The 13,379-nt window shown below is 39.2% G+C and overlaps 1 protein-coding gene across 1 annotated transcript in view; it reads right to left on the bottom strand.

Annotated features, from left to right (window-relative positions):
• Positions 1-13,379, bottom strand: part of LOC126284651 (PI-PLC X domain-containing protein 1-like) — a 365,603-nt gene that overhangs the window by 306,950 nt on the left and 45,274 nt on the right. The window lies entirely within an intron of this gene.

The raw sequence follows: 13,379 nt of genomic DNA, 5'->3' as shown, positions 1-13,379 counted from the left end.
GTTATCTGTATTGTTATGTTCTTTAATGATGTATTTTGTACCTTTGTTATTGTATTCTTATGTTATAAAATTGTAATTGACACCAGTTCATCAAATTAAGTAACTTGTAAATTACATTTCACTGCACACATTTCTGTTGGTCATAGTATATGGACAATATGTGAGAAGTAGTGACTGATAGTGTTTGCACGTGTGTTCATAATTCAGTAAGGGACTGGATAACAGCATTGCTGGTTGTAAGGACATTTCAAAAACAATTTTTGTGAGTGGACAAGTGGTGGTTTATGGACTTGCTGTATTCTCTGCAAGCCTCTTCAATGGTGATTGTGCACCTGCACAGTTGCAACAGATGGCTGCTGGCCGTCTCTACAAGGACTACAGTGGGTCTGCACCTTTGATGACCCACCAATACCATTATTTCTACAAGGTCTACAGTGGGTCTGCATCTCTGGTGACCCACCATTACCGTAATCTCTACCAGGACTACAAGGGGTATACTCTGTGATGACCTACCCACCAATAATCTTCAAAACTTCAACTGACTGTGCTGTGGGTTTGCTCTGTTGTGGCCCATTACCTGTCTGCATGTCAAGAGTCAGCACTGTCTTTCGTTGGAAGGACAACACTACTTCTTCAAGACTGCTTAGAAATCCACTACTTCCAAGTGCAATTTCTTTTATTGCTCCGACTTTGAAAAAAAAACACTGCAATTTTACTAAGATGAAGGATCAGGACTGTCTTTATGGACTGTGAGAGAATTTTAGCTTCTGACCAACATTGTATCAATAAGTGTGTGCATTTGATATCTTTGTTATAGTAATTATGAAAAATTTTATCAAATCATTATTGGCCACTGCCCAAAACAATTTGTAAAATTTTTTGTGGGGAGCATGGGGGCTATGTAAGTAGGCTGTTTAGTTTTTTTATTGGTAACACCGCCGCTACGTAGCGCTCTGTATGAAAATCACTGGCTGTGCCGTGTGCAGTCTGTGGCTGGTTGGCATTGTTGTAATACTCGGCATTGTAGTGTTGGGCAGCGGCAGCTGGATGCTAACAGCGCGTAGCGTTGCGCAGTTGGAGGTGAGCCGCCAGCAGTGGTGGACGTGGGGAGAGAGATGGCGGAGTTTTGAAATTTGTGAGAATTGGTGTCACGAACTGATATATATATTATGACTATTAAGGTAAATACATTGTTTGTTCTGTATTAAAATCTTTCATTTGCTAACTATGCCTATCAGTAGTTAGTGCCTTCAGTAGTTTGAATCTTTTATTTGGCTGGCAGTAGTGGCGCTCGCTGTATTGCAGTAGCTTGAGTAACGAAGATTTTTGTGAGGTAAGTGATTTGTGAAACGTATAGGTTAATGTTAGACAGGGCCATTCTTTCGTAGGGATTTTTGAAAGTCAGATTGCGTTGCGCTAAAAACTTTTGTGTGTCAGTTTGAGCACAGTCTTGTACAATTTTTCTAAGGGGACGTTTCAACGTTTCTGTTGGTCATAGTATATGGACAATATGTGAGAAGTAGGGACTGATAGTGTTTGCACGTGTGTTAATAATTCAGTAAGGGACTGGATAACAGCAATGCTGGTTGTAAGAACATTTCAAAAACAATTTTTGTGAGTGCACAAGTGGTGGTTATGGACTTGCTATATTATCCGCAAGACTCTTCAATGGTGATTGTGCGCCTGCACAGTCGCAACAGATGGCTGCTTGCTATCTCTACAAGGACTACAGTGGGTCTACACCTTTGATGACCCACCAATACCATTATTTCTACAAGGTCTACAGTGGGTCTGCATCTCTGGTGGCCCACCAATACCGTAATCTCTACCAGGACTACAAGGGGTCTACTCTGTGATGAGCTACCTACCAATATTCTTCAAAACTTCGACTGACTCTGCTGTGGGTTTGCTCTGTTGTGGCCCATTACCTCTCTGCATGTCAAGAGTCAGCGCTGTCTTTCCGTTGGAAGGACAACACTACTTCTTCAAGACTGCATGGAAATCCACTACTTCTGTGTGCAATTTCTTTTATTGCTCAGACTTTGAGAAAAACACTGCTATTTTACTGTGATGAATGATCAGGACTGTCTATATGGACTGTGAGAAAATTTTAGCTTTTGACCAACATTGTATCAATAAGTGTGTGCATTTCATTTCTTTGTTATTGTAATTATGAAAAATTTTTTCAAATCTGTATTGGCCACTGCCCATAACAATTTGTAAAAATTTTTTGTGGGGAGCATGGGGGCTATGTAAGTAGGCTGTTTAGGTTTTTTTATTGGTAACGCCGCCGCCACGTAGCGCTCTGTATGAAAATCAGGGGCTGTGCCATGTGCAGTCTGTGGCTGGTTTGCATTGTTGTCTGCCACTGTAGTGTTGGGCAGCGGCAGCTGGATGCTAACAGCGCGTAGCGTTGCACAGTTGGAGGTGAGCCGCCAGCAGTGGTGGACGTGGGGAGAGAGATGGCGGAGTTTTGAAATTTGTAAGAATTGGTGTCATGAACTGCTATATATATTATGACTAGTGAGGTAAATAATTGTTTGTTCTGTATTAAATTCTTTCATTTGCTAACTATGCCTATCAGTAGTTAGTGCCTTCAGTAGTTTGAATCTTTTATTTAGCTGGCAGTAGTGGCGCTCGCTGTATTGCAGTAGCTTGAGTAACGAAGATTTTTGTGAGGTAAGTGATTTGTGAAACGTATAGGTTAATGCTAGTCAGGGCCATTCTTTCGTAGGGATTTTAGGAAGTCAGATTGCGTTGCGCTAAAAACTATTGTGTGTCAGTTTAAGCACAGCTGTGTATAATTTTTCTAAGGGGACGTTTCATATAGACCAGTCGTGTAAAATTTTTCTAAGGGGACGTTTCAACTGCAATATGGTATTATTCCGCCGACACCCGGCAAGCGACTTCCAAGTAAAATGTCTCCCTTGTATGGGAATATACGTAATGGATATATGAGTACAGGATGTAGACACGTGGTTGACGACATATCGAAGTTTGGGTGTGGCCGTGAATCCTGCTTGGACAGCTGAACGGTAAGGCGACCGCTCGCGGTAAGCGGGGGATCCGGGCCTGAGTCCGCTTCCGGCACAAATCTTCACTGTCGTTATTCCATTCTACAGCTAATGGTTGTCCATATTCGCAACTCCGAATATATATTTCTCTTATTTGAGTTTGTTGATTGCCGCTAAACGTTAACGAATAAAAATCATGTGACATCCAAAGCTCTGATAACTTTATTCCGTAGCACTGGATTTTCTCTCTGACACTTTGCTGTTTGCTCGTCGAATACTGCGCCTATATGAGGAAGAAACGAATCAGGACGAGATCTACGAGATAGCTTCATAAGACGCGAGCTATGCAAACCAAAGTCAGTGGTGCTACGAAAGTGTGGTACTGTAGTACTGATATATCCTGACATTTCTGCAAGGTAGGTAAGGTATTTTATGAAACCTTTTAACGGATAGATAGACGAACATTGTAATAACAACCCACTCTCGCCATTCTTCGTTTTTTTTTTTAACGTTACAATGTCCATGTTCCTCATCGTCCAGAAAATTAGACGTGCATTCTGTTTCCGCCCTTACGTATCGGCCATTACTGAAGCAATAGAGGTAAACTGCTGAAAACTCCCGGAAATTGACTTGTATGACATTCTAGGACACAGGACCCAATTTAATCTCCTCTTTCTGGCCTGGCTCCTGGTTTTCTATGAGAAACGGCACACATAATGTTTGGTATAAAATCAGTGAATCTATCGACGTTTCTTTTGCACACACTAATCAGCCAAAAGATTGGAATCACCTACTTGACAGTTATTTGGAGCACTGGTTTCGCGTGGCATGTACTCGACAAGTCCTTGGCAGGTTTCTACAGGTACTGAAAGACGTCAGCCACTCCCGGCTTGCCACATCTATTTTTTTCCGTGAATTCCATTAACCACAATTGCAGTGATGTTTCTACCGATCGATTCATGCTTGTTGCTAATTACAGTTATGTTGTCAGTGATAGTAAGAGTCAAGTCACCTTTCCTAGAGGTCAGGTGAGTCGGCCAGTCTGTGGATGGTTTTTAGGCGGTTTTCCATCTGCCTCGGCGAATGCGGGCTGGTTCCCCTTATTCCGCCTCAGTTACACTATGTCGGCGATTGCTGCGCAAACAAGTTCTCCACGTACGCGTACACCACCATTACTCTACCACGTAAACATGGGGGTTACACTCGTCAGGTGTGAGATGTTCCCTGGGGGGTGCACCGGGGGCCGAACCGCACAATAACCCTGCGTTCGGTGTGGGGCGGCGGACGGGTGAAATGGACTGCAATAGTCGTCGTGGGATTGTGGACCTCTGCGGCTGCGGCGGGGACGGAGCCTCTCCGTCGTTTCTAAGTCCCCGGTTAACATGCTATGCAATACAATACACCTTTCCTATCTATAACGGTCGTTTTAAAACTCTGCGTACGTGCGACCGTTACGATGTCGTAATCAAGTTGAAGTTTAGTCATTTTTGAGCGACATTTGACGACTGACGGTCTTAAATGTGTTTGCTGGTTCACGTGTCCTTGTTGTGAGTAATCCAGTTTTAAACTGGAAGCTGAAACCGAGTCAGGTCGGATTACACGTAGTGACCAGCGTTCCTGCATCAAAATCGAGTCGCTACGTGGAAGAAACCGGCCGGATATTTACAACTTCTTGAGAGAGGTGTGTGGGAATACTTCAAATGGCTCTGAGCACTATGGGACTTAACTGCTGTGGTCATGAGTTCCCGAGAACTTAGAACTACTTAAACCTAACTACCACCTAAGGACATCACACACATCCATGCCCGAGACAGGATTCGAACCTGCGACCGTAGCGGCCGCGCGGTTCCAAACTGTAGCGTCTAGAACCGCTCGGCCACTTCGGCCGGCTGTGTGGGAATAGTGCAGCGGATCGTAGCGCGGTATCATGATGGTCTGCTTGTTTCCGTGATCCTCGGGTAAGCGGTGGCAAGAAGTGGTAGGCTATAAGCTGCAACAGACAACACGACTCATGTTATTGTTGATGACATTTGGAGAGAAGGTGGAAGAAAAATATGCGTGGAAATTGCGTATGAGGTCAGAATGTCTGTCACTTCAGTTTACAGGATCATAATTGTTAAAGATGACAAAAGGTGCTGCCAGATGATCCATCAGAATCTGAATGAATGGCAGAAAGCAGGTCGCAAAAGAATTAGAGAAGAACTGCTTCAACGTTATCGAACAGAAGGAGAAAAGTTCCTGAAAAAGAATTGCTGTACATTATGAAACTTGTTTACGAGATTTTGAGCCAGAGCTGAAGTCTTAGTCGTCACAATGGAAAAGGTCCGACTCATCACGCCCGTTAAATTTCACCCTCAACAATCAAAGATGAAACTGAAGATGATCTTTGCGTATGACATGAACACATAGCTAGAAATTGCCCCAGTGGGCGATCTGTAACAGACTACAAGCTGTTTCTGCAAAACGTTAAAGAAGGGCAGGCATGACCAGCTGAATTCCTTATTTTTGCAAGATAATGCAAGATCGCATACTGCCTTATCACTGAGAGAAACGCTCCACAGATACGGATTCGAAAAAATTCCCCACCCACCATAAAATTCTGATATGAGAGCATCAGACACTTTGAATTGTTTCCCAGATTGAAGCAACAACTCTGTAAAAACGTTTTGATACAACTGGTTAAACTTCCACTAAGACATCTCATCAAAGAAGGTGCCCTGCACAGAATACAGAAGCTGCAAAAACATTGAGAAGCAGTCATAAGCAAGAATAGAGATTACACTGAAGGGCTGAAAAAGGTATCTCGTAAAATGAGCTATTTTCTTCAATTATATCATATCATTCGTATTAACCTCCCCCCGTTCTAATTGGGAATTCTTACATGTGGCGTAATTGACTTGGCTTGTGACCCTCGGTCTGGTAGTCAGCGGATGCCACAGTTGGGACTTGGCACTAACATCCTTGCAGACACAGTATCTAAAGGACAGGCGCTGACTTCTGCGGACAGTAGGTGCCTCCGGGCAGTCGGGGCACAGACGTTGTTCTGACGGGCGCCGTTTCAGTGGCACTACAGACCTCTTCTAGGAGACCTAGGCTTCCAGTGCGGGCAGCACGAGCCTGGCTAAAATGCTGAGAATACAGAGCCAGGGTGACACTGGTGTGGAGCTAATAAATGGCCGTCCTACAACCAGGCCCAACTCTGAGGTCATTGTACGACGGCCGTTCAGTAACTAATGCGACACGTTTCTTTTCTGAATGCAAGTTCGTTTTATTCAGGATTCCAACAACCATATTATTCCCCACTCTTCTGGCTACAAACCCTGTTTTTCGACATAATCTCCGCTCAATGCGACGGCCTCACGCCACCTCGCTGGGTGGTCCTGTGCGCCCGCACGGTACCACTTTACTGGTAGACGTCGGAGGCAACGTGTTGCTCCGTTAATTACCTCCCTGTCATCCAAGTACTGCATCAACCGGAGTGCATCTTTCATTGGGCCAAACAAACGGAAAACGAAAGGTGAGAGATCTAGGCTTTTGGGTGGATGAGGGAGAACAGTCCAATGAAGTTTTGTGAGCTCCTGTCGGGTGCGCAGAATTGTGTGAGGCCCTGCGTCGTCCTGTAGAAGAAGTTTGTTTGCGGCAACGAACACACTGAAGTCGTTTCCTAGGATCCTGAGGATAGCGCCATGAGGACGGCCATCAAACAGAATGACTTCTTCAGAGTCGCAGAAGACCGTCCCCATGACTTTACCGGCCGAGTGTGTGGCTCTGTACTGTTTCTTCGGCGCCACCCCATCGATTGCCGTTTTGTTTCAGGTTTAATGTGACGAAATCATGTTTCATCGCCTGTGAAGACGCTCGACCAGCCTCGTAACGCTGAAGCAATTCCGCACAGATAGCCCTTCGTTGCTATTTTTGGTCTATTGTTAGGGGGCGAGGACTCCAGCGGGCTCACACGTATGAGTACCCCAACTCATGGACGAATATGTTAGCACTACCAATGGAGGCGTCCGGCTGAGCAGCGAGCTGTCTGACTGTGATTCGTAGATCGCCTCGAATGAGAGTGTCTGCACGTTCCAACATAGCGAGAGCCACAGCTGTGTGCAGCTGGCCGGCGCGTGGGAAATCGCGTAGCATTGCGCTACCACATTGGGAAGATGACAGATGCCTCGCCCAAAGACTCAACGTTTACATTAGATTAGATTTACTTTCATGCCAATTGATCCGTAGTGAGGAGTGCCTTTAAGATGTAGAACATGTCAGTAAAACAATAATCCGTGACAAGTATTTACAACTAAAACAAATAAGCTAATGTACGTTCCACAGGTCCCAAGTGGAATGATCGTCATTTTTTTAATGAACACTATATGAAAGGATCATTTTACAACACTCTTTTACTAAGATCGCATTAATGCACTGAATTTAAAATTTAAAAAAATATTTTATTTAAGGTAATAAACATATAACAGAACTACTACAATACTTATTTACAATGAACACATTACTGCACTGAAATGATGCAGAAGTTAGATTGTACTTTATCTCTTACAAAATCAGTTGGATATCTGAGAAATTCAGCAATGGAATAGAAGGAGTTGGGCACCAATAAATCCTTAAGGCTTCTCTTAAACTGAATTTCATTGGTTGTTACGCTTCTTATGGCTGTGCTGGCAAGTTGTTGAAAATGTGTGTTCCTGAATAATGCACACCTTTTTGAACAAGAGTAAGTAACTTTGAAACCTTGTAAAGATTATTCTTATTTCTAGTGTTGACCCCATGAATTGAGCTGTTGATTTGAAAAAGTGATATATCTTTAATGACAAATTTCATTAAGGAATAAATATTGGGAAGTAGTACTTAGTATACCTAGTTCCCTAAACAGCATGTGTAGGATGTTCTTCAGTTTACTCCACATATAACTCTTATTGCGCGTTTTTTTGCCTGGAAAACATTAGCTTGGCTTGATGAATTACCCCAAAAATTAATCCCATATGACATTATGGAATGAAAGTAAGCATAGTATGGCAGTTTCTTCAATTTTTATCCCCTATCTCTGACAAAATTCGCATTGCAAAGAGAGATTTGTTAAGATGCTTCAGCAGTTCTGTGGTGTGCTCCTCCCAGTTGAATTTGTCATCAAGCTGTGATCCCAAGAATTTAACACGGTCCATTTCTTCTATCTGCTTGTCATTGTATGTTAGGCATATACTCGTGGGACACTCCTTAGAAGTTCTAAAATCCATTAAGAGTGTTTTTTCAAAGTTTAATGATAAAGAATTGCCTAGGAAACAGTGATTAATGTCTATAAATCTTTTATTAGCCGATCTTCCTAAGACTACACTTGATTTGCTATTTATTGCAATATTTGTATCACTGGAAAAGAAAACAAACTTGGCATCTGGTAATGTTATTGATGAAAGGTCATTTATGTACAAAATAAAAAATAAGGACCCTAAGATGGAACCTTGTGGGATGCCACATGTAATTATTTCCCCTTTGGATTATGCCTGATGGCTTAATACATGTCTCTTTCCCTTTGTTTCCTGCCAGAGATATAAGATTTGAACCATTTTGCAGTATTTCCTGTTACACCATAATATTCTAATTTACTTAAAAGGATATTATAATTTCCACAGTCAAATGTCTTTCACAGAACACAAAATATACCAGTTCCCTCAATTTTTTGTCTAATGAATTAAGTAAATTTTCAGTGTAAGTGTAGACAGCCTCCTCATTATCAGAACCAATTACAAATACAAACTGCGACTTTCACAGTATGTTATGTGTGTTCTCACTGCGAGTTCTTAAAAAATGAATGCTAGTAGTACGAGACAAGGTGCTGACAGTCTGAAAATTCTGCCCACGGGAAAACCACGGGTTGGTAGAATGAAAAAGAAAGCTAACGTGCAAACCGACATAAAACGCTATAGTAATGGCGTCAGCGGGAAGCTGACTAACTGGATAACGTTTTACACGGATTCTTTGGTGGCAGAACAGGCACAGTCTTAACACTTCCCTCACTAGCCTGAGTTTGGCACACAAGTTTTCACTGGACGATTGTTTGTGGCAGTCACCTCCACCAAATGCAGCTTGCATTTCTTCACAGTCATTGTGGTGAGATTATCTGGTGGCGCCAGGATGGAGAGAAATTAAAATTTGTGCAACGCTTGATTACATTTTTGCGAGCTCACCCATGAGCAGTGAAGCATGTTATTTTATCTTATCTGATTGGTCCAATCCAACAATCAATGCGTATTCATCTGTGGCTGTGCTTCACGTGATTAATTTTTCAGCATAACAATTATTTCTGAACCCAACTCCTTTCCTGAAAACTTCGCTAAGTTAATCATTGCAAGTTGTATTTCATTATTTGTTGCAATTAAATGTTATTTTGTTGTGTATTTAATTAAGATCCATATTAATATCATTATATCATTGGTCAGGAAGACTGTAAAAACTTATATTCATTTGAGCCACAACTGTAATACAGTAATTAGTGTATCCCTATTCCACACAGTGTTCTATTAATGATTTTGTGAGGACCAACACCCAGCACCCATATACTAGTATCATGAACCACCTCCCCCTCTGTTACTAATAACAATCATTAGTTGTCCTTGTTCACAGTTCTAGGAAGTCTATTAGTAACTGTGTGCATCCATTTTAAGTGAGAAGGAAGCTCGTAATAGACTTAAAACTAAACATATATACTCATTTGGTTCTTGTAGAAATTCGTCGTTCAATAATCGTTCTCGCCTAGTATACGGGTTCATTTCTTGACGAATAAGGACTCTTCTTCATAATGAATTTGTCTCCATCCATTTTATTTTCCTCGTGTCATTTTGTTACACTTTCACAGTTCCCATTCCCACACTTTGAAACCACAATTTCATGACAAACGCTTCACAAAATTCCTCGATAACTCACTGAAACACTACTACTGGCTAATGCACAACTACTACAGCTCGTTACTCCATAACAGACCGTAGTATACTGACACCCGAAAGTCAAGAACAAACACACTATAGCTGACAACTCACAGATATTTGAATACATCTATCTTTACATCGGAAGATTTCTACAGTATCAAAATGATCGCATTATTTCGAGAAAGTTACAAATGTATTCAACATTTTATAAAGGAATGATTATAGGAAATAATAAGTTTTATGTTAATATATCGTGGAGTTACATACATTAGGTGTACCGGTATTCGTAATGTACGATACTTGGCGAGAAACGAGACATGCTAGGCGGTTCCATTACTCTAGGGCTACCCCTTTAGTATCATTAAATCTGTTGCACACGGTTCTTAATTCAGTGCTTCCTTTCATTGGGGAGCTATCCGCCTCTCGGTAGCCCAGTGGATACAGCACGTGTAAGGCTCATATTCATAGCTCGGTTGGCGCTTCGCAGTCTGTGGAACCAAAGGCTACCTATAGGTCATGCGACTTCCGTAAATTATGGGTTAGTGGTTTGTGGGCGTCAAAAATGTGTTCTGTCAGGTTCAGACCATTCGAATTTGGCGGTCAAGAGATCAAGCTGACGATTCTCGCCTTGCAAGATGGACCGTTATACTGCTGCAAGGTACCACTGTCGCTGGGGAAGACTTGAAGGATGAAGGGATGCAGGTGTTAATGTAGCCCATAGCAGCTAGGATGCCTTGGATTACTACCACAGATCCACGGATTCGGCGCAACCCCAGAAGAATGTCCTACACAGCATAATACTGCCCCCACCAGCTGGCATCCGTGTTGCAGTACATCTTTTGAACAGCCGTTCGTCTCGATGAGACTCTGTCCAAGTGCAGTTGTTGTCCTCGTGCAACAATAAAAGTGATTTATGCGACCAGGGGAAGTTTTTTTGCTGTCGAACGGTCCAGTGTCGATGATTCCATGGCCACTGCAATTGTAATCGACTCTTTCAGACAATTCTCATTTATTGTTCCGTCTCAGTTGGACATTTTTATACGATTACATGGTTCGATCACTCAGAATAAAATGGTTCAAATGGCTCTGAGCACTATGTGACTTAACATCTGAGGTCATCAGTTACTTATACAGTTAAAGATGCAGCACAAAAATTCGTTGAAATGTGAAAAGAAGAACCACAAAAAATTACTAAAATATATCAACGAAATATTCCAATGAAACTGATAAAAGAAGATGTAATCAAATATAAAAAGTCAAAAACCTGTCATATCTTTGAAAATGAACTTACTTTAGAACAAAAGGAAGTACTAGATCACTGAAATTTAACAGGAAAATATCAAGGAGTTGCACATCAAGATTGCAATCTTAATTATAAAAATCCATCTTTTATGATAGTTTATATTCATAATTTAACAAACTATGACGTTCATTTCTTTGTCATTAGGAATTGATAATAAAGTACTGATGCAATTCCAAACAATGAACAAGAATAAATTTCTTTTAGTAAATCTGATGAAGATGGATTAACACTAAGATTTTAAATACATTTAAATTTATTGCTTCAAATATTAATAAATTATCTTCTAATCATACAAAAGAACAATTTAGAGAAACAGCAAAATATTTTGAAGGTTAGAAATTACACCAAATAATTGGAAAAGGAATTTATAATATGAATAAAACGACCCTGAAGAAAAATTTTAAGAAACAAAATTATGTAAAAAAGAATGTCTTTATTCAAGACTAAATAAAACAATATTTCTGATGAAGATTATGAAAGAGCAATTACAGTTTTCGAAAAATCTTAAATTAAAACTTTAGATAAAAATACAAGATTATATACTAAATCTGACATTTCATTTTTAGCAGATTTTTTTAAGGATACATGTACTAAGTCCTATAAACTTTATCCTACTTGTTATTTTACAGTTTCAGGATTATCTTGGGATTCAGTGTTAAAAATGACAAAAATTGAATTAGACTTCTTACATGATTATGATATGATTTTATATCTTGAAGAAGGAATTCGAGTGGTAATTTCTGAGAGTATTAAAGGATATGCTAAATCAGATATTAAACGTGTGAACAATTTTAAGTGAAGAAATCAATTGAAGAATGTTGCTTATTTAGATGTAAGTAATTTATATGGTTGGACAATGATTCACTTTTTATATTTTAAAATGTCAGTTACATTCCATTCTGGAGTTTCCACAGTTTGAAAAATTTCAGTTGGGTAGAACCAGAATATTTTAATCCTGAAAAAATACTTAAAATGACATATGATTAGTAATTTGGCTATATTTTAGACGTTGATTTAGAATATCCAAAAAAATAACATGATTTAATAAAGATTTAGGATTAGGGGGAATACAATATTAACAATTTTAAATAAAAGATGTCTTACATTGTAGAAATTTTAAGTAATGTTTAAAGCATGGATTAAAATTCATAGAATCTTATCATTTCAACAATGAGATTGGCTCAAAGGATAGCTTGAAGTCAATGCAGATATAAGAAAAAAGGCAGCTAACAAGTAATTCATGTATGGTAAATCAATGGAATATATTAGAAATAGGCAAAATATTACAACCATAACAGATAAGATTAAATATACAAATTATATTTAAAAACTAATCAATGAACATTATTTATAGGCCATTTAGTAGCAGCTCATATGAAGAAAATAAAATCATTGTTCAATAAACCAATTTATATTGGAATGAGTATTCTAGATATTTCGAAAATAAACATGTACGTTTTCCATTTTAATTTTATGAAATCAAAATAGGGTAAAAATATGGTTATATGTTATATTGATTCTGATTCTTTCATTTATAATATATAAACAATGAAGATTTCTATAAGGTAATGAAATCAATGGTAAATGGATTTGATACAAGTAATTAACCAAAAGATATTATGAAATGCACAAGTAAATAAGAAATTTTTAACGAAAATGAAAGATCGTAATGGTGGAAAAAATATGTTAGAACATGTTAGTATAAGATCGAAAATGTATGTTCATAAAGTTGGTGGAAACAAAGAGAAAAAAATCTAAAAGAGTTAAGAAATAAGTTGTGAAAAATGAAATTACTTTCAATGATTATAAAAAGTGTTTCTCTGACCAAATAAAACAATATAGAAAAATGAATTTCATTAGAACATTTAAACATGAAGATACAGTTGAGTGTAATAAAGATGTTTTATGGTCTGACAATGATAAACATGTATTACAAATTGGTATTGATACATTAGCATATGGTAATAATAAATTAATCCAAGTAAAAAAAGAGGATAACAGTGATTTCTTAACATGATTAACTGTTACACAGAAAATAAAAACTATAAAAACTATAAAAATTAATTAGTTTACGGTATTCATTCATGATATGGCAATTTGTGGTGTTTCAGTAAACAAAATTTAAAAACACGT

This window comes from Schistocerca gregaria, chromosome 8, assembly GCF_023897955.1.
Source record: "Schistocerca gregaria isolate iqSchGreg1 chromosome 8, iqSchGreg1.2, whole genome shotgun sequence".
Lineage (NCBI taxonomy): Eukaryota > Metazoa > Arthropoda > Insecta > Orthoptera > Acrididae > Schistocerca > Schistocerca gregaria.
Note: the sequence above shows the minus strand (reverse complement) of the source record. Positions and strands in the feature narration are given on the sequence as shown.